This window comes from Pinus tabuliformis, chromosome 2_1 (assembly GCF_031772625.1).
Source record: "Pinus tabuliformis cultivar Carrire ecotype Pingquan chromosome 2_1, CPIR1, whole genome shotgun sequence".
Lineage (NCBI taxonomy): Eukaryota > Viridiplantae > Streptophyta > Pinopsida > Pinales > Pinaceae > Pinus > Pinus tabuliformis.
The window spans coordinates 173,488,870-173,512,335 of NC_142299.1; positions in this window are offsets into that span (position 1 = coordinate 173,488,870).

Below are 23,466 nucleotides of genomic sequence, written 5' to 3' on the forward strand. Positions count from 1 at the left end.
GACCAAAAATTCATAATGACCTTCATGAGTTCTACATGTTGTTTTCAGAATGTCTTCAGTCTTCATTCTGATTTGATGATATCCTAAACGAAGGTCCAACTTGGTGAAGTAAATTGCTCCATGTAATTCATCCAATAATTCATCAATGACAGGAATGGGAAATTCAATTTTAATAGTGAGCTTGTTGAGCTCCCTATAATTCGGACACATGTGCCATGATCCATCCTTCTTGTGCACCAATACTACTGGTGTAAAGAAAGAACTTTGACTAGGTTGAATTATACTAGCCTCTAGCATTTCTACAACCATACATTCAATTTCACTCTTTTGGGCACATGGATATCTATAAGGCTTGATGTTTAGAGGAACACTTCCTGGAATCAAATGAATAGCATGATCATGATCATGAATAGGTGGGAGGTATTTGGGAGTCTCAAATACCTTGGAATGTTTATCCATGACTTTTTGGATATCTTGAGAAATAGATGATTTCAAAGTGGGAACCTCTAGCGAACATAATTGTGCAATTATTCCTCATTGCTCTTTCTTTAGAAGATTTGTCATGCCGTTAGAGTTGATTATCTTACCCGGTTTCCCTGTGATACTTCTTAATTTAACTTCCTTTCCTTCTGAAAAAATATTTCAAGAAAAGTTCTTGAAAATTAAAAGCTATCGTACCCAAATATTGTAGCCATTGGACTCCTAGTACAACATCAGCACTGCCCATTGGAATAGAAAGCATTGGACTATTCAATGCATATTCTCCCATGGATAGCTTGATATTATGGCACTTTCCAGAGAAATTTATGGTTCCTACATTTTCAGCCATCACTTAAAACTTTAATGCTGGATATAAGAAGAAACTCAATTCCTTGGCTATCTTACAATGAATAAAATTATGGGTGCTGCCCGAAACAATCAACACTATTACCTTTTTCTTCTTGATATGTCCCTCTATATTGATAGTTTGAGGAGTAGTAATTCTAACCAATGCATTACAAGATATGGTCATATTCATTTATTCTTTCTCTATGGTTTGTTCCTGGTGTGTATACTCTTCTTTTGATGTTTCTTGTTCATTTTCTTCCTCCTCTTCACAATCTATGTAAAATAATATTTTCTCACCACACTTACGAACATTAGTGTATTTACTATCACAATTGTAACAAAGCCCTTTTTCTCTTTTTTCTTCCAATTTTTGTGGTGTCAAACTTGTAGGTTGTGGAAGGCTAAGGGCAACAATACTTCCATATTTATAGTTGTGAGTGGTAGGCTTCCTTGCTGCCATAATTTTTCTTGCCAACCTGAATGCCTTCTCCAATGAATCAGGTTCCCAAAGGCGAACCTCATGTTGGATGTTATCCTTTAAATTACCTATGAACATGTCAATACTATGCTCCTCTGGAATATCCTTTACCCTTATATTCAATTTTTGGAAGTCCTCAATGTGCTCCACCTTTGAACCCTTTTGTTTGAGATTTATCAATGGGCTAAAAAAGGTGTTGCTTTTTGTATACTCATAATGTGCTATTCTTTCTTCCGTAAAGATTTCCCAAGTGAAAATTTGTTTAACGAGAGCATAGCCATCGATACCATACAAATTGATTGGGTTCCAAATATAAAGTTGCAATGTGTACCTTTGGTGTGTTTTGCACATTATGGAGATCGAAATATTGCTCGATTTGTAGTATCCATGTTACAGGATCCTTGCTATCAAACTTCCTCATATCGATCTTTGGAACATGGTGGGTCTTCAATCCAACGTTAGAGTCTATGAAATCATGACTAAAATTTCTTTTGTTCTCATCATGAGTTTCTTTTACTACCCTTTTGCCATTAGTAAGCATTTCTTGTAGCAACTTTGTCAAATCTATCTTCAAATATTCCATGTTTCCTTTAAGTTTTTCTTCTATACCATCCATCTTAGCTTCCATGCCATCCATATTAGCTTCCATTCCATTCTTTAAACCATCCATCTTAGCTTCAGTTACTTTTTGTGAGAGTGAAATTTGTTGCACTTGGTCTCGTAATTTTGATATATCATGTTGCATTTCTTCCTCTTCTTCATGTGTCATAGTAGAGATTTCAGGTTGCTTACTAGGTGTTTCCATTTTCTTTCTTCGGGTCATCAATGAATGATAATTATGCTTCACAATGCCCTTTGAATCAATTCAAACTACTTTCTCAAACAAAACATATGAAAATTTAAAAAAAACTACACAATTTTTTTATATGCTTTGTATGCGCTTGATCTTGAAACGAATGTAACCCTGTAATTTCTGATCTCCAAGTTATGAAATTTCAGCATGGGATATCCGTTTGAGTCCTCTTTCCAACCCCACAAGTCTGATCATGATTGGATTCTCCAAGAAAGATTTATGCCCAATCTCCCGTGATGACCTAATTATAGAATGGTTTAGTAGAGCGAACTTGTACGATGTGCCATGTGTCACGGTTTCTACCCTTCGGCACTGAAAACAATACCAAACAAAATAAATTCCATCCTCTTTATTTCACTTCTTACGAAATTTGAATCCGATGCTCGGAGAGAAAGTTATGATGATTTTCCTAATGTGACCTGTTTGAGATCGAATTCGGGAGCCTGCAAAAACCCTAACTTTCTCAGTTATATCTCCTCACGAGGTTCATCACACATTCGGATCAAACAGGTTTTAATTTTATCTTCTGTATATTCGTACAAAAAAACGTTATAGCGAAAGGTCCAAGATGACTTGTTTGAAGCATTGAAACCCTAGAAACGAATTGTTATGCAACCAGCTCACAAAATAAAAGAAAGAGATAGATCAATGACTTCAAAAGTAGCTTAATCTAGGGGGAAACCTCCTTTATATTACACAAATTAACAATTCTTGGATGATACAAATGGAAAGACCTCTTTTATATATATAGGAGTCTAAGGGGTCACAATATAATCAGAGCCCACATAACAATAATAATGTAAGGGTACAACAATAACAATAGTGGGCTTCAATGGGGCACAATAATAACAATATGGGGACAACATGGGCACAATGATAACAACAAGGGGCTACAATGACAATAATAATAAGGGAATGCACTAGTATTATAGGGACCTATTAGAAACATCCTAGGGTTATTAAAAAGATGGACCTCAAAAGAACGAATAAAGGATTGTTTACCTTTGCCAGATTTTTTGTACAAATAGACGTAAATAATGGTATACCTGATGAAATTCACATGAAACATTAAAAACTCCAGTGGACCAAATTTGTGGATTATGAAAATAGGACATTTAGATGTCGATCATGTTACCAAACTTGACACATGAAAAACACATGCTCGAAAGGAAAAAGGAATCCAAAAATAAAAAGGGGAATGCTCACACAAAAAAAGGATGACATCCTTTTGATCCCTATGTCACAGAGGAGGAGGAAGAAGAAATCACAGATAACCCTCCAATTCAAGAAGAAGGGGATGCTTCGGTTCATAGTGGAAATGTAACCCACAAGAAGAATGGTACAAAATTAGAAGGGATCCATGATCCAAAACAATAGAAAAATGTGGTCATAAAGAGAATTAGATGGTGGGCACAAAGAGAGCTCGTGTTTCCAAAATTTATGATTGAGACAAAGAACTCATATCAAAGATAATTTGAAGTGACTTGGAAATGGTTCCACTGGACCCCAACTCAAGGGGATGGCAGAACTTCCAGAAAAATAAAGGTAAGAAGATAACTTAAGTGATTACTATCACACTTAACTTCACAAGTTTTTTTTTTTTTTTTTTGCTTATGCACATAAGCTGAGAGGATGCTCTTACTAAATGTGGTTAGCATCTACAAAATATAATTTTGTTCATTTTAAAAGTTGAATAAAATTAGGGGTCTTTTCCTTTTGGGATATCTATATATATATATATATATATATATATATATATATATATATATATATATATATAGATAGATAGTGAGAGAGAGAGAGATTATCCAAGATTTTAAAATTAGAAAAAATATAGCACAACATGGTTATAAAATGTGTTGATTAAGAATCTTTCCAATCTTGTAGTTTGTGTTGACTTATCCTTCTCCCCTTAAAGCACTGGAAGGAGAGAACTTACATATATCTATTTTTAAATGGAATGGTTATTCATTACATTAAAGAAACCTGGTTTGAATGTGAGAACCTTTTACATAATGTTCCCATAATTATGCTGCATCTATCCCTAAACTCCACTTATGTCTTTCAAAATTAACCCTAGAACTACACAGAACATATTGAAACTAGTTCTTCCCAAAAACTCTCCAAAAAATACCTAGAAAAAATACATATCTACATAACATAACCAATTACTAAAAGAGAATTAAACTACATTTCATGTAGACCACAGGCGAACTGGACTTCTTATACTTTTGTAACGAGTTGAATTGGAGTGAATCCTTGTTCATCAACGTTGTCACCTTCTTCCTCATCCAATTGATCTTCCAGATCAATTTTCTCCTATTGATCTACGTTCACATGCATATGTTCATCAACCCCAACCCTTTCATCGTTTAGAATCATGTTTTCCACTCGAAATTTGCAGAAATTATGGTGTATATTTGCAACTACTCATGAAGTTTTAATCAAAATCACAAGACACAAACCTACTCTATTGCTCTGCAGAAGTTAATTCACAATTTAGAACAAAAATATCAAACATGCAATAAGAAATCACACACACGCAAATAGTATTTTTCCTCGGGAAAGGAAACTAATAAAAAACCCCAATGCATGCTTGCATTAATTTGATGAATAAATATGTATTACAATTTCTTTGCTTCACTGAGCACAACCTGCAAGTGTATAACCTATCTCTCCTCTCACTGAGAAGATATGACCCGAACTTAGTCAATTTCTGTCTCTACTTGAGCCCCTATTTGCTTGCACAATTCCTGAGAAAATAGACCCCTATTAATTAGGAATTTCCTCCAAAATTCTTCCGCAGTTCTTCAGGGTTGATCACCTGACAAATACAATGAACTATAAACTCAATCTAGTATATAATTAATTGTACACTGCCTTAGAATCTCCACCATAGTGGGGGAACTTGAATTCTTTGCATGCATGAGATAGTTATTAGCTGATTGATCAGTTAACTAGATGATCTCTGAGTTGGACTGATGTCCCACTACTTAACTAACCACCAACTAGTTCTATTAACAATTAGAACTAGTTTAACTGATTAAAATTGAAATTAAGTCAACCTAGGCTCCTAAAATTTCAGAACCACTACATACAACTGAACTTCATGCCCCTAACTTGAATTAATTGAGATAAACTCCTATAAAATAGGAATCAACACCTGCAAATTGAAATTCAACTCATTAAATCAAATTGAGAGTTCTTAAATAAGTAACAAGAGTCATGTCACCTTAGTTAACTCCTCCAAGTTGTATGTTGATTTGGAATTTCAAATTTCCTCAATTTAATCAAGGAAAAAATAAAATTGAGAATTTCTTGTTGCAATTTTCAACACTCCCTCTCAGCAAGAAAGGGATTATCATCCAACCTTATCTTGCACATTTGGAATGTATTGCATGCAACATCTCTCGCTGTTGTTGCTGCTACTACAATATCTGCAATAGAGAAGCATAAAAAAAAGCAAACTGAATCAAATATGATTGCAATTGTCTACTGGGAAAACTATGATGATGCTGACTCTGCTACTGAGCCTCCTGCTCTACTATCAAAATTCCTCTACACTCCTCAGTATCTAATCGGCATTGATCCTCCTACTACTAAATACTGTGTGTGCATGTGGCAAGGTGATGATCCATGCAGAGAATTACTCATTGGACCCTGCCCAATCCATGCAACTCTCAGGCTAAGGATCTAAATCACCCCACCTAACTCTTGGAGGTATGGCTACATACAAAGGAGACTCTGATATACTCATACTACTGCTACTTCTCTGTTTCTATTGCCACTTTACTGCTGCAACTACTATAATAATGAGTATGATTTCCCTAGATCTTGAAGTACTAGCTTCCATAGGGATGTTCCCTCTGAAACTAGAATCCCTCCGAGTCTCAATCTTCATGTGGGAAATATTTATGCTCCTCAATCGTCCAATATCAATGATCACAACTCCTTTTTGTGTCACTAAACATTGATCTTCCCACTAGCATCCTTCTAGCTCCATTAAGAAGTATGTACATAGGATCTTTTGGATCTGCCCTGAATTAGGGCTCCATCAATCTGCCTCCTAAGAGTTCATTCAGTTATTCAATGATCACTCTACATGAGGACTTCAAGGACTAGTTCTAATGTGAATCCTGCTCTGATACCATGTAGAAATTATGGTGTAGATTTGCAATTGGTCATGAATTTTTAATAAAAATTACAAGACACAAAGCTACTGTACTGCTCTGTGGAAGTTAATTCACAATTTAGAAAAAAAATATCAGAAATGCAATAAGAAATCACACACATGCAAATAGTGTTTTTCCCAGGGAAATAAAACTGCTAAAAAACCCCAATTCCCGCTTGCATTAATCTGATGAATAGAGATGTATTACAATTGCTTTGCTCAACTAAGCACAACCTATCTCTCTTATCACTAAGAATCTTTGACCCAGACTTAGTCAATTTCTGGCTCTACTTGAGCCCTTATTTGCTTGTGCAAATCCTCAGAAAATAGGCCCCTATTAATTAGGAATTTCCTCCAAAATGCTTGTGCAATTCCTCAGAGTTGATCACCTAACCAATACAATGAACTATACACTTAATCTGGTATATGATTAATTGTACACTGCCTTGGAATCTCCACCACAGCTGGGGAACTCAAAATTCTTTCATGCATGAGCTAATTATTAGTTGATTGATCAATTAACTAGACGATCTTTGAGTTAGACTCATGTCCCACTAATTAACTGACAACCAACTAGTTCTATTAATAGTTAGAACTAGTTTAACTAATTACAACTGAAATTAACTCAACCTAGGCTCCTAAAATTTAGGAATCACTACATACAACTGAACTTCATGCTCCTAAGTTGAATTAACTGAGCTAGACTCCTATAAAATAGAAATCAACACATGCAAACTGAGCTTCAACTCATTAACTTGAATTGAGTGTTCTTAACTAAGTGACAAGAGCCATATCACCTCAATTAACTTCTGCAAGTTGTTTGCTGATGTGGAATTTCGAATTTCCTCAATTTATTCAAGGAAAAAATCAAATTGAGAATTTCTTGTTGCATTTTTCAACACTCCCTTTCAATAAGAAAGGGATTATATCCAACCTTATCCTTCACCTATGTAATGTATTGCATGAAACACCTCTCATTGTTTTTGCTTCTACTGCAACATCTACAACTAAGAAGCATCCAAAAAAAAACTTAATCAACTGTGTTTTCAACTGTCTATTGGGAAAATTGTGTTGTTGCTGACTCTACTACTGGGCCTCCTACTCTATTGTCAACACTCCTCTACACTCCTCAATATCTTACTGACATTGATCCTCCTACTACTGAATATTGTGGGACCATGTAGCAAGGTGATTATCCATGTGTAGAATGCCTCATTGGACCCTGCCCAATCCATGCAACTCTTGGACTAAGGATCTAGATCACCCCACCTCACTCTTGGAGGTATGTCTACATGGAAGGAAGACTTTGATATACTTATACTACTGCTACTATTATGTTTATATTAACACACTCTTGCTGCAACTACGTCAATAATGAGTTTGATCTCCCTAGATCCTAAAGTACTAGCTTCCATAGGATTTCTCCCTTTGAAACTAGACTCCCTCTAAGTCTCAATCTTCCCGTGGGAAATATTTATGCTCCTCAATATGCCAATATTAATGATAACAATTCCTTTTCGTGTCACCAAACATTGATCTGCCTCCTATGAGTTCAATATTTCTTTAATGATCAATGTACATGAGGACTTCAAGGACTAGTTCTAAATTGAATCATGCTCTGATGCCATGTAGAAACTATGGTGTATATTTGCAATTGCTCATGAAGTTTTAATCAAAATCACAAGACACAAACCTACTCTACTACTCTGCGGAATTTAGTTCACAATTTACAAAAAAAAATATCAGAAATGTAATAAGAAATCACACATGCAAATAGCATTTTTCCCAAGGAAAGGAAACAGTTAAAAAACCAAATGCCCGCTCACGTTAATCTGATGAATAGAGATGTATTAAAATTTCTTTTCTCAACTGAGCATAACTTGTAAGTGTATAACCTATCTCTATTTTCACTGAGAAGCTCTGACCCAGACTTAGTCAATTTCTACCTCTGCTTGAGCCCCTATTTGCTTGCACAATTCCTGAGTCAATAAGCCCATATTAGTTAATAATTTCCTCCAAAATTCTTACGCAATTCCTCAGGGTTGATCACCTGACCAATAAAATGGACTATACACTTAATCTAGTGTTGTAGCGGTTGCACCACCCTCAAAATTTTTAGCCTGCATCCAATTTTGGAGCCTTCCTTGGGTTTTCCTTGATGTTTGCACGCACTCAGTCTCATCCTGAAAGCTCGTGTTGAGTCTTTTCACCCTCCTTGCTTGACCATTCAATGAACATATTTTTGCATGTTGGTCACAATGTCATGCTTGCAGTCATGTTCTAGCCATGCATAAGGTCCGCCTTCGTGCATACAAGTTATGTCCGCTATGTAAACATCCATCGCACTCACACACGAAGTTGTATGAATTGTCGCTCAAGAGTTGTCGCGGTCGTTCAACGATCTATCACAACTGTCGCGCTTGTCGTTCACACCGTTGGTTAGTCACACTGAGTGTATGTTGTCTTGTTGGTTCGAGGTGTCTTGTTGTCAAGTCATGTTGAGTGTGTGTTCGCGAGGTCATCCATGTACAAAGTCACTTGTTCACACACTTAGTGATTTTTCTAAAGCTTTGTCCACTTGAACATCCTCCAACAACCGGACATCCACCGAGCTGCATTCGTAGTTTCAGCTCTCACTGATTATGTATTGCTGCCCAGAATTGTGCAGAGCTTGAGGCTCCCTCCCAGGCAGTCTGCACTATGAAACCTTGGAATCAACTCAACCAACTTTCACCTAGAATAGCATAGAAGTTTTCTATCAATCCATTTCGATCTGTGCTGCCTGCAGGCACATCAATTGAGCCTCCAGCTAGTCAACCAGAGAGTTTGACTGGGCAGTGATCCCAAGAATCACTCCCCTAAAAAATTGCGCAAAAGCTGCAAAGCATGCCCACTTTGCTGACTGAATAAATTTTGCAAACATGCCGGACAGACACCCTGTGTCCATCACTGTCTCCCTCAAAAAATTGCGCAGTTTTTCTAGCCTATCACCCAGTTAGCCAGCCTGCTGCTCGCCCAGAAAACTGCATAGTTTTCATGAGCAGTTCTGTTATCTCAAAATCAGGCCCTGGAAGGCTGCAGACCAGGAAGACTTCAAGTAACTGTTTCAAACCAATATTTTAGCTAAGGCTTAGCCTCCTTAGCCTGAGAGGGCTCTCTCAAAGGATTACAGATTTTTAATTATGATCAAGATGGCTAACTCTTGTGAAACTAATAAAAATGGAAATGGTGGAAACACAACTAACAAGTATCCATTGGGTTGGCTCTGCATAAAAGTCAAGGCATTCAGATTTCAATATATGTAGAGTATGCCAAACACATAGAAGGCAGTTTACGAGTATAGGAAGGAAATTAGAACACTGTAAGTGATTTCTAAGTAATCAAATACTCATAACACTGTAGATAACATAGAAAGACAACAAAAGAAACTCATACATTGAACTCTCTATGATTCTTGAGAAGCATAAGCCAGTACTATATTACCCAAAAAAAAAACAGAGACTTTACATAAGCCAAATATCAGAGCTTTTTCTCATAAATTTCCAACCCTTATTACCTTGCTCTTTCTCCTATATATAGAGCTCTTCTACCTAACTGAGATTCCTCCTCAAGCATGAGGGGAACTCGAAACCTACTTCTAATGACACCTATTCAAATTTTAATTGCCTATTAAATGTAACAAACTGCTACCAGACTTTCTAGAGATCTAAATCAAATAGGAGTCTAACTCCATATTATGCTAATAATAGCCTTAATTACAATCATTCTCGTTCTTTGACAAGTGGTATTTTTTTTAGTTTGGCTGTGGTGGATGTTCAAAGCTCCATACTGGTCCTCAATGTCACATCTTCTCCATTTCCCCTAAAAAATAGAAAACTCCCCTGTTTATCAGTCTTTGGTTTTCCTCAAAGATGTTCGAATCCAATGAAGTATGCCATTCATCTTTGATTATACAAAATATATCAGAATGCCACGTCTTTGATGTGCTGTCAACCTTTTCCATGTGTGAAGACAAAAGTTCCTCCAAGCTGTCTGACATATCTTGGACTGTAGTAAATGTGATCACTTTATAACAAAGAGTTTAGAGTTGGATTCGAATATATGTTTCCTCCACCTGTCTTGACCTTGTTGAAAGTTGATACCTTTAGATGATCCCTTGAAGATATTTCTTTTTCAAAACTTTTCCCCCGGTCTCTCAAAATCGGTTGACTGAGTTTAAATTTTGTAGCTTCAGCAGTTTCGTAGCGCGCTACGAAACTGTTGAGCATTAGTTACCATCTTCAGCAGTTTCGTAGCACGCTACGAAACTGCTGTATAATTCCAAAAACACAGTTTCAACCCAAAATTTTGCTATTTCATCCTTTTCCATTGCTCCAAAGCTTTCCAAAACTGAGTGAAAATTTATGATTCTTCAAGAGAGATTATAACAAGGAAAACCATCAAAATTTGAAATATAACCTTACTTGATGTGTGACTTCTTTAAGGAGATTCTTTCTGCTGGCTTAACTGTATCTTTTAAAAAATTTAAATTGTAATATACCTCCAGCTGCTCCTGAATTTGCAACCGCAAGAAGTGTTCCCTTGCTTCCATGATGGCCACTTTACTTTCACTATTAAAGGAATCAATTATTGATAGCAACCACATTGCAACTGTTCTGGCTGAAAAATAGGTCTTGGGACAGAGTTCATATCTTCTCATAAAAACTGTATTTGGAAAAACTGAAGGAGCCTTTTTTGAGCCAATCCATGATGAACAAAAACCTCTCTTGGTTTTTTGAAACATCTTTCCTACCGCCCAGAATGAGTCTTTGAAAAACAGGTGTAAAAAAATGCTTGTGAAAAACTGCACCTACAGCAGTTTCGTAGCGCAACTTTGGTCCTTCATTTCTCCCAGATCATAATGGATTTGAAGAAAGTGGAAGAGGTTTTTGTACTTCAGTATCTTAGGAATGAAAACCTCTTTCACTTTTCAGAGATGAGTTTTCAACTACTCAGAAACTCTTCTAGAAGTTGACTAGTAAAAACAAGGAGACAAAGTTCCTCCTTTTTAGAGTTTCATTCTTATGCTTGTCTTTGAATCCTTCTGCTGACCATGTTGTCTCCTTTGCTTGATGTTTATACCTTGTAAGTAATCCATTTCCTTGAATTGGGCAATCTCAAGGTTGGTAGACATCAATTTCTTTTTTTGACTTCCTCAAAGCTACATTCTTCTTCTTGAGTGCTAACTGCCTTACTTGAGTTGAAATGGAAAACTCTGATGTATGCTAATCCTGAGCTTTGCCAAGTGCTTATTATGCATGAAAGGAACACGAAAGTGACCAAGACCAATTCTTCCTTACACTACCCCTTTTCTTTGAAATTTGTTTAGTGATAACAAGTTCCCTAGCTACCCAACATCCCGCTTAGCTCAGAAAATGCACAAGGATGTCTAATAGGCCAGCCTCCCAGCATTGTGTAGTTTTTTCCAGTAGCACTCCCACAACTCACTACCACCTCCCCCAAAAAATTGCACAGCTATTGTTAGTAGTACTCCTGCAGCTCACTGCGATCTCCTTGGAGAAATTGTGTAGTTTTTGTTGCTAGTCCCCCTCTGCTGCCTGCACTGCCTCCCTGAAAAAATTGTAAATATTTACCCTCAAGCCAAGGCAGATCCCACGGATAGTCACTGCTGATCTAGATTGTCCATCTCAGTCTCCCAATGATCTCTATGCAATTTTCACTGATAGTGCCCGGAGCCTGCATCCCGGCTTGAAATCTTCCTTGCGCAGTTTCAGAGCCTTGTCCTCTCTCTCGATCACCTACATCTGAAAGCGAATGACAATGCATCATGGAATACTAGGGTATTTCTCATTTGATGTTGTTTTGTCATGTAGGTACATGGATGAGACATGACATGACAACGAATGGGATGAACAAGGAGAGCATGCAAGGAGATTTGTTCGCGAATGGACGAATGAGGAATGCATCTGAGGAGATTGTTTCATGGATGGACGAATGAGGAATGCATGTGAGCATATTTTTTTGCAAACAGATGAACACATGAAGTATGTCAAAATACAAGCGAAGGAGTGACATGCACATGCAACATCAAGCGAACACCAAGACCATCGAAGACTCTGCACACCTTGCGATGCGAAGGTGAAGCTATGATACACCAAGAGGACATCCATCACTTAGCAACACTGCAAATTGACATGAACACCACCAACAGCATGAACATACCAGCTATGTCATGTCGATTCACGTCACGAGTCATCTCGGCCACATCACTACTGTGGGCCACACTGCTATAATCAATTTAATGTAATGTGGAAGTCCAAGAGACCCACATGTAAATCTGAAGAGTCATGTAAAGCAATCATGAGGGAAGTCAAACAGTCACAAGGGCCATTTTTACCCTTGGCTATAAATACCCCTCATTTGTACATGCAAAGGACTTTTCACCTTGGCTCCTCCCACATAGCCTTGAGAGTCTGTAATCTTTTCTTTGAGGAGCGAGCAGTAGCTCTAGTGCTCCACTATCAGGGCTAGTGATGTAATGGTGTATGGATGTGTCTTGAGACTTTCACTTAATTCAGAAGCCTGTTAACAGGCCAACACATTTTCACACATGTATTTTATTCATTTGTAAGACTATTGTTTGAATGCTTGTAATGCATGTTGCTTTTGTTAGAGCCTAAATCTACCTCAGGCTGAGAAAGGTAGGATCTATGACAACATCAAACCATGCTTAACTTGGTAGCTAGCCCTACTAGGTCAGGAGAGGGCTCTCTCCTTGTCAATTTCAGCAAAATATGATCAATGAGGGCTTGAGATGACTGATATGAATACTGATCTTAGGCTAGGTATGTATGCAAAAGAGTTTGATTGAATTTAATGATGTTTTGTTGGCTCAAATGGAAAGGCAGATTTGGGTCTGGGGAGTGAGGCTCAGTTTTGCAGAGATCTCTATGGGGCAAGGTAGGCAACTGATTTGGCACTTCAAATTGAATGAGATGGAGAGATTAGACAGGTGAGGAATTTAATAGGGAAAGAAAACTCAGGGATCCTCTTCAAACAGCTGAAAACATCAAAAACGAAAGCAAACCCTAGGTAGAGCACGACAATTTCAATGGATTCTACCTTTACCCTTGTTTGATTTAGTTAAGAAGAAACAAGACAGATAATGGCATACATAAAACATAAGTAAATTCACAATTACAGAAGAAAGCACTATACCAAAACAAAATGCCACATGAATCCCAAAGAATGTTGCAAACCCTGGTCTCTATTCCTTAGCCAAAACTGCTGATATGAGTATACAATGAAGCTCGAAGCTTTCCCAAAAGTCCAACCATGCTAATGACTGAAAAATCACAAGATATAGGCAAACCATAACTCATCCTAGCCTCTAGGGGTCGAGCTCATAAGTCTAGGAGCTGCTCCAACTAATTTTAAACTGAGAACTAGAAATTAAGCAGTGGAACAACTTGCCTCTAGAAACTAGGGAACTGATTCATTCAGTTTCAAACAACTTTCTAATAGATGAATCTACCTCCATGAGTGAAAAATTGACATAATTACATCAAGATCCATCAATTTACATTAAATTACATCATAACTTTGACATTAAGAAGGAGAAAAGTCAAACTGTCAAGAAGCCAGGGGAAAAATAGAGTATTCTTGGTGAAACTGAGCAAAATTTACAGAATGCGCCACGCCGATTTCCCTATGCATAGTGCTTGTTTGCAGCCACTTTTGGAAGCCTTCTCGATGTCTAAATCTACTCCAAGTGTTCTTGTTAGAAAGGTTTGCCTGTCTACTTTCTAGAACAAGTGGAATTTTTGAATTTGGCCTCCAGTTTCTGCTCCAAAACTGAGTTCTCCCAACACTGCTTCTTGTGTGTCAAAATAGGGGCAGTAAGGTCATTTTTTGAGTGTTTTTGACCTTTTTGAGGGCTCAAAACCTGTCAAAATTTCTTGGCCATTGGTAGAAAAGCATATTTCTTCATGCCAAATCCAAAAATGCTGAGTTTTTCTCATTTGGAGGCCTCCATCAAAAGCGAGCGCCAGGTGGCGCGGCGCATAGGGCAGAAAATTCTGTGTTTTAGCCCAAAAATTTCAAAAATGCAAAAAGTGTCCCAAATTTTTGAAATTTGGGCTGAGTCTTCTCCATCAAGTGTTGTGTTGGGCCAAGGAAGCCTCAACCAATATCTAAAGTCTATCTTGCTCCTTTCACCTCCTCGATGCCCTCTTCAACTTTGCTTTCAAGCTTCTGATTCTTGCCTTGCATACTTTGTTTCTCGCCATGTAATGATAGGCCATATGCCTCAACAATGTCTTCTCCCTGTTGGCCTTCTCTAGCATCCTTTCTAAGTGGATATTATCCCTTTCAAGCCAAGATTCCTGATCAGCATTGATTTCTTTCTCAAGTGATGTGAGCTTCACCTTCCTCCTTTTGGCAGCTTGGCGGTTTTCTCGTATGTTTTGCAACTCCATAATCATTTGCTGATCCTCAAGCTACTTGTTTCTTTGCTCCAAGTACTTTATTATCCACTTAGCTCTTTCTAAGTTGAGGGAAAAAGCATTGATGTCCGCCTGTTGCTCCTGGATGACCTCTTTGAGCTTTGAGCTTTGTGGGCCCAAATCAGTGTCATCACCCTCAATGAGAATGAAATCGGTCTCCTGCTCACCTTAAGGCCCCTCATCCTGTAATGGCCTCTTGCCCTTGTCTTGAACCTGCTGTGCTGATGAAGGAAGCGAGACCCCTTCCACCCTAGGTGGAGATAATACTCGCTTTGCTGCCGCAAACAACCATCTAGTTCCCTTTTGATAGGTGACAAACACCGACATACCAGTAGTCTGTGTCTTATGATCCTCATGCTGATGTGAAGGTCCACCTATCTCATGAAAAGCCTCTGGAGGTCCCTGAGGAGCTGTAAAGAACTCATGAGAAATGAAATCCTCCCATGATATGCCCTGCAAACCAACCTGATGCATGACCACAATCTTAATGGGAGTAAAATGATATATACTGTTAAACTGCTGCTGAGGAGTCTTTTGTTGTACTAGGGTGGTCATATTCTCAATATTTCGGCACATGAAGTAGGGGAGATTCATCATTCTCACCCTGGTAAAGTGCATCAACAATCTGATATGATAAGCATATAGACGAGAAAACCAGCCCTCACAGCTGAAATATTTCATTATCAATTTCATTAAAGGAGCATATGAATCTTTCAGGTACCAAAAGGGAAAAACTCTGTTGAGTTTTCTCAAATAACCAGGCTTGATGTATGGTTCATAATGTTCCCTGTCAATTTGCTGCCTTTTATTCCATTGCTCTCCAATATTAGGAATGCCGGTTGCTAGAGAAATAGACTCTGGTGTTAAAGTGAATGTTACACCAGCTAGAGTGGTTTGGCCATTATGTAGATGAAGCACAAACAACTGGGCCAGCTCATGATGATACTAGACTCTAGCAACCATCTCACATAACTCATAGCAGGATTGGTGTTGGAAACATGTGATAGCAAGAGGGTAGGCCTGCAGCTCAGCAAGTGTAGTAGGTTCCTCTCGTATATGTTTGCCACCCTTATGAGGTCTCCTTGGTGCATGTACCTCTGTAGGAGAGTCACTGTGTGTCTCTTCATCACGGTCATATGAAGGATCAGACTCCATGTTTGCTAGTGGGTGAGTTTTCTTGATGAGTAGTAGAAGATTTATGGTGTTTTTAATTTTCTGCTACTAAGGGTAAAAATATATGAGGGACTGTGGGGGAGGAGAGTATGAGGGGTTTTGGGAATGTTAGGATAGGATTTTGTTTGGGAAATAGGGGATTAGGAAAATATGTAAGCTTAGGGACAACAATTAGGGTTTAAGGATTTGTAGTTAGGATTTGGGAAAATGGGAATTGGGGATAGGGATGACTGAATATGGGAGTTAGGGAATGGGTGGATAGGCTGAGAAAATGAATGGAGGAGTGAAAAAATGAGGGAGTGGTAGAATAAACTTGGCAGCAAAATGACAAGTACAAACCCTAGTGTTATAGACATTTTTGTGCCTTACAGCATGAAGCATGAAATGTCGATAATTTGAGGGATCCAAAGTCCCTAAACATGTTGTTCCTACCCCTAGAGGAACAAGGTCAGCAAACCACAGCACTGAAAATCAGTTCTCCACCTGAAAACACTCAAAAACAAGCTAATTCTGGATCATGTCAACTGCTCCACTGAGCATCTGCGCTGAATGTCAACTGCTCCACTCTGTACCTGCGCTGAATGTCAACTCTAATGAAGGCTACCTGCGCTGGGCGAGATTGGCCAAGTGGCACAGTCATTCTGCAAGGTGTCAAATGCCCAGGAAGCTTCCAAAATGACACTTGGATCAGGGAATTCGCCTTGTGATGAGTAAGAGGATCTAGATCTCCAAGTGGAAGCAAGAAACTCCAAGTGGACTCAAGAACTGAAGTATAACTGAAGTGGGAGAGGACACTAGTCAGCTTCATGCCAAGCTCAAGCTGACTCATCCTTTCTCCAAATCTCCTATATATAGAGCTCTCTCATGAGGTCTAAGGAGGCTGGAATCTTGTGAATGTAAGGAAGTGCTGTTGGTTTGAGTATAGAACTATTGGGTGATTTGCTTGAAGGAGGTGAAGAGGAGATTTCTTTCTGCTGGGAGGTGATGCTGGATTGGGCCTTTTATGGTTGTATCACTTCCTGAACTTTACTTCTTCCATTAATAAAGCATTTGAGGTTCTTCTATATGCATGTGTCTCAATGGCGTATTGATACTTGTATATTTGATTTATTCTAATCCTTGAATCAATTATGAATGTATGCTTCTTGTAGTTTCCCTCTCTTGTCATTTTGCAGGATCTTGGTGTAGCTGGGCCAGTAAAAGAGCAAGGAGCTGGGTGCAAGCAGCAAAGAGAGAAGATTGGATCAATCATTAGCGGAAGACAATGGTTAGTGGATCTCTTTCTCCCCTCTCTTACATCTCATAAAGAAGTAATCTCGAATAGCTTTGCTTTGATTGTTGCTGAGGTACTATCACCCTTAGAGTGGGATAGGGTCATTCCGTATTGGATACTTTTCCCAACAACACCTAGGCAATGGCTTTTGAGAAATTTCAAGGTATTAGGGTTTAAGTTTTTTCACACAACCACCATAAATTTTCAAGAAAAACTCCTTTACTAGCAAGGAAGAGGGCTGAACTTACTTGCACACTGGAAATTTTGAGCGATTTTGGCAATTTGAGGGAGTTTTTCAGAGAATTGGGCTTGGCAGCTCTATGCGCCGCGCCTCAAACCCAACGCGCCGCGCCTCCTGTGTGCGCCGTGCCAGTACAAATTAACCCTTAAGATGGTGGCCCTATGCGCCGTGCCTCTCACCCAGTGCTCCGCGCCTCCAAAACTGAGTGCCTTTGCTGTGATTTGCTCTCGTTTTTCCAACACGGCTTTCACTTTGCTCAATCTTTCTTCTTGGAATGCCAATGAGCTTTTGAATTGTAAAAAATGATTTATATACAAGAGTCTTTTAATTTTTGAGTCATAAAACCCATCTTTATAATGTTTGCAATGTGACTTTGCTTTTCAACTTTGTCTTTTGAGCAGTTTACTTTATTTGAGCCTTTTGATGAACTGAATGACTTGATTTTTCTTGATTTTTGTTTGCCTTGTAGGGGATGGAGCTACTGAGGCTTGGAAAGATGGCCAGGGTTGCCACTGAAGTGATTTACATACAAGAGAACTGAAAATACATGAATTTATACAAATAAAACCTAAAATACTATGTTTTTCCTCAAAACAGAGTTTTGAGGAAAAATACATTTCTGAGCAATTGATTATGAAATTTTTTGGTACTGGAACTTTATTCAACCTTCTCATGCGCCTGCTAACCATTATTGGAGATTTTGGGGACCTTTTTAATAAAACTCTAGACCTAATGAAATTGGAACCCTAGAACTAACTTCTCCAAATTTAAAGACAAAAGTGACTGCAGAACAACTTTGATGAATGAAAATGGACTAGCAGGTAAAGGACATGAAGGAAGATGTACAACAAGCCACTAGCGTCAAATGATCCATGCTCCTAATGGAATGCAGCTGACTGAGCGAGACACCTAATATGCAATGCAACAAGAGAATTTGATCTCTGACGGAGGGATGAAGATATCGACTCTAATTGATTTAATTTATGTTAAGACTATTGAACTATTTTGGTCGTTTTAATACATATGTTGTTGTAAATGTGTTGTATCAGTTGCTAAAATCGTCTCAGCCATGTGGGATATCCCACCGGAGACTTAACTTATTCATTTGTGTAAACTTGTTATAACGCCCATCGCACTTGTGTGGACTATTCCGTTGAGTATTGTGCATGCTATCCGTTCACTGTGTGTTTGTGGCTGCCACATCCGTGTGGAATACTTCACCGGAAGCTGCGCATGTCCTGTTGTGTTGTGCGTCTCTAGTATATTTGGGAATATTCCCTCTCAAACTGAGACTCACTTCCACCCTCTCCCTCTGTAATGAAAGAGCTTTGGCACAAACGACACTAAGCACTCACCAGGCACGTGAACCTCGTTGTCCGAAGACAAAGTAAACCACTCTCACATGCTCCTAAGCAAGAGCTAAGGTAAATCTTTAAGATAATGGAAACTGAGCGATCATACTAGATGAGACTCCTACACCAAATAATGTGAGGTCTAGTTGGGATTTCATACCGGGGAGATCCCCTGAATGTTGGAAAGTCCAACACCGTCAACATTTTTGGCACTAGAAGGAGGGCCAGATGACAAGCTAAATCCTCATAATTTGTTTTGAATATTTGCACATCTATCATGGAGTTTGTTATAGTTCAACCTTCGAAATTTCTGTCCAATGGACATATCTTTTATTTCGAGAAGGCATTAAAGGATGACTTGTCACGAATTACGTATGATGGTGAAGGCGAAGTGGCTTGTCCTGAGCACTTAGATTAATTCCATGCACGCATGGAGAAGGTGGATGGTTTTACTGAAACAGAGGTCTGTTCGCTGCTTGCACACACACTTCCCGACCACCCATTGTGATGGTGTAGCATACTTCCTCATAACTCTGTGCATTCATTCAAGTAGTTCAATGATCTAATTGAATTTGTTTTTCACCATTTTGATCCTGAAGCACTTGATAAAAATTTGTTAAAACAACAGAAGGCCCTGCGTGAATTGCCTATGGATTTTACGTAGCGCTTCCATCTATTCATGTTTGAAGCTCCGAAAAGTCATACAAAATTCCAATATCTCATGGACAGATTTGAATATTTCCTTACCAAATCACGCTGTCCCAAAATGAAGTTAAAGTTAAAACCCTGCTCAACATTCTTTGGTGATGGAGCTGCGCAATCACAAGTGGAAACAGTCACTGTCACAAGTTTTTTCCCCTCATCAAACAACTCCACCAATGCAGAGTGATGTGGCAGAACATGCGCACATGTTTGTTCAACTGTCACATCCTCCCACCCTCACTACTCCCAATATCTGTGTTGATTTGGTTGGGAAGCCCATGGGTTATCATACACACTTGTTACCTCAACCTCTGTCTCCGTGTTCTGTTGATCCTTCAGATTGCGCTGTCTTGTGTTATTTCATTCCAGACTCTACACCTGTTGTGATGGAGTTGATGTTTCACAACCAACCTACGTTGTCAGTCACGAAGAGTATGACCGAGAATATGAGCATGAACTTGCGATGAAGGATGACATCCTTCTGTCCATGCCTCCTCCACTTTTTCCTGACATCGTTGGTAATTCTGTTATCTATGATCGTCCTTGTGTTAATCCATCCACAGATGCATCTTCTTCCGATCATTCGTAGAACACACCTAATGTCAGTCCATCATTTGATAGCAGAGAGGAAAAATCTCTCATTAAAAATCCACTTGATTTTTCATTTGCTTTTCTCGAAAACATGGAGGGTGAACATTCTTGCTTCTCATCTACCCCTCTGTATGATTCATCAAATCATGAGGATGCTGAAAAACATCTTGAATTTTCTGACCATGGTTGTCATGATCTCTGTACTTCTTCATCTCATCATGATGTTGATTCACTCGTTGTTAATTTTTCTAAGCCACTAGTCTATGATGATCTATCTATTGACGAAGTGGAAACCACGCAGGCTGTCGAGGCACTTCAGCCTGAGCTGATGGTTATTTTAGGACCTCGCTGTCCTGAGGTTAGTTCCACTTCCAATTGGAAAATTTGAAAAAAACTCAAGGATCCTCATCAGTCATCTCTATGCACTGAAGATAAATCCAACACACAAATTTCACTTCCTCCATCGGAATTACATGATCCCATCACTTGCACACTAGAGGATTCATTCACAACAAGCACACTTGCTAGCAGTAAGTTGTCTCATTTTCTCATGTTTACTTGTATGCCATAGTCAAGAGAGTGCATATGCTTATCATCTATATGGAGTGTGTCTCAAAACCATGGTAAGTCCAGAGAGGGTTTGTCTTGTGCTTTCACTCTTTTCTTTTCTGTGGACAAGTTTAAACTCGAAGTATGTTGGGATTCATTATTATATCTTTTATGTTTGCTGGTTCGCTTGACTGTTCTTATAGCGAACCATGCCTTAACCAACATGGGCCAACCAATGTGCCGATGGCTGCATTGGAAATATCAATTCATATGGGTAGGCCCATGCACTATTTAGCATAGGAGTAGGATTAGTGTTTTCTTCCTTGCTTGTCTTTGCTTTATGGTTTGCGTGTTTGTTTTCTTTCCGACTTGGTTTTGTTTTTTTTCTTGCTTGCTTTTCTTACTTGTTGTTTTGTTTGCTTTGCTTACTATTTTTGTTTTGATATTTTTTTGTTTTCTTAGTATCATTCTCTTTTTAGTTTTGTAAATAAGTGTTTCCCTCTACTAAGTTCTGGATTTTGAAGGAGTATGTGGCTGAGATCTAAAGAGTCTTGTTACACTACAACAATTAGCCAGTCTAGCATTTGTCCTCTATATTCTTGGTTAAACCTTTGGCCGGTGAAGTCTTGATCGAAAATATGAGCGGTCTGCAAGGGAAGCTTGGGTCTAACCATGAACCTATGTCCACACTGGGAAACCCCATGCCTGCACTCAACCTTCTTCTCTGTGTGTTCAAGACCATCCAACTAGTAGAAATGGAGAAGGGGAAAATCTAAGCAAGCAAACCTATATTAGAGGTTTTACATCCTTCTATGAAGGAGAAACCTCTTCTACTCTTAATAAGTCAGGATCCCTCTTCCACCCCCCAAAAAAAATAAGCGCCTATGCATAGTCCTCTTAAAAAATACAAAGGAAAAAGAAGAGAAAGGCTTCCTACGTAGAGAGGTGAAGAATTCAACTCCACTAGGGTACTGACCAGGCTCGTTGGCAGTGGAGCAATGCATGTGTTCCTATGTGACTATGTCAGGGTATTGTTTAGGCCTACTGGCAGTGGAGTAGCACCAAAGATGAAAACTTATACTTTGATTTTTTTTAACTCGCGAGCCAAACTACCCTTCCCAATTTCGAAACACTGTGATCAAGATGAAACTTGCTATTGTGTTTGACTTAGTTGATGAAAGGTGAACCATGTCTATCCATGGGGTAAGTGGAGAAGCTGAAGTAACTCGCACATCGATTCAATTCTACCTAAAATACAAAGGCCATGTGTTGTCAATGAACCAAAATAGAGAAGCTGGAGTTCAACCAGTGTGTCACTAGGTGTTGTATCAGCTGCAACACCCTCCAAAATTTTGGTCTGCATCCAAATTCAGAGCCTTCCTTGGGTTTTTCCTTCATGTTTGCAAGCACTTGGGTTCATCTTGTCATCTCATGTTGAGTCTTTGCACCCTCCTCGCTTGACTAATCAACAAACATCTTTTTTCATGTTGGTCACAATATCATGCTTGCAATCATGTTCTGGCCATGCACAAGTTCGCCTTCGTGTGTACAAGTTGTGTCCACTATGTAAACATCTGTCACACTCACACACGAAGTTGTATGCACTATCGCTCAAGCGTTGTCGCAGTCATTCAACGATTTATCACAAGTGTCACACTTGTCGTTCACACCATCGTTCAGTCACACTAAGTGCATGTTGTCTTGTTGGTTCGAGGTGTCTTGTCATCAAGTCATGTTGAGTGTGTGTTCGTGAGGTCATGCATGTACGAATTCAATCGTTCAGACACTTAGTCATTTTGTTGAAGCTTTTTCGACTAGGCCATCCTCCAACAATCGGGAATCCGTTGAGTTGCATTGCGCAATTTCAGCTCTTAGTGATTATGTACTGTTGCCCAAAATTGTGTAGAGCTTGAGGCTGCCTCCTGGGCAGTCTGCACTACGCAACCCTAGAATCGAATCGACCAACTGTCACCTAGAACAACGCAGAAGTTTCCCAACAAGCCATTTCAATCTATGATGTTCGCAAGCACATCAACCGAGCCTCCAGCTGGTCAACGAGAGAGTTTGACCAGGTAGTGACCACGAGACTCACTCCCCCAAAAAATTACGCAAAACTTACAAAGCATGCCGACTCTGTTGAATGAAGAAACTATGTAGGCATGTTGGACAGACACCCTATGTCCATCACTATCTCCCTCAAAAAATTGCGCGGTTTTTCCAGCCAGTGACTGAGTCATCCTGCCTGCTACTCGCCCTGAAAGCTGCATAGTTTTCATGAGCAGTTCCCTAGCTGCCTAGCATCCCGCTCATCTCAAAAACTATGCAAGGATGTCCAGTAGGATAGCCTCCTAGCATTGCGTAGTTTTTTCCAGCAGCACTCCCGCAGCCTGATGCCCTCTCCCCAGAAAAATTGCGCAATTTTGGTCAGCAGCACTCCTATGGCCTACTTCCATCTCCCTGGATAAATTACACAGTTTTTTTGCCAGTCCCCCTCTGCTGCCTACACTGCCTCCCTGAAAAAATTGCGCAAATCTACCCTCCAGCCTAGCCAGATCTCGCGAACAGTCACTGCTAATCCAGCATGTCCATCTTAGTCTCCTAGTGACCTCTGCGCAATTTTCACCAGTAGTGTCCGGAGTCTACATCCTGACTTGAAATCCGCATTGCACAGTTTCAGAGCCTTGTCCTCTCTCGTGGTCACCTGCATCGAAAAGAAAATGATAATGCATCATGGCAGACTCGGAGATTTCT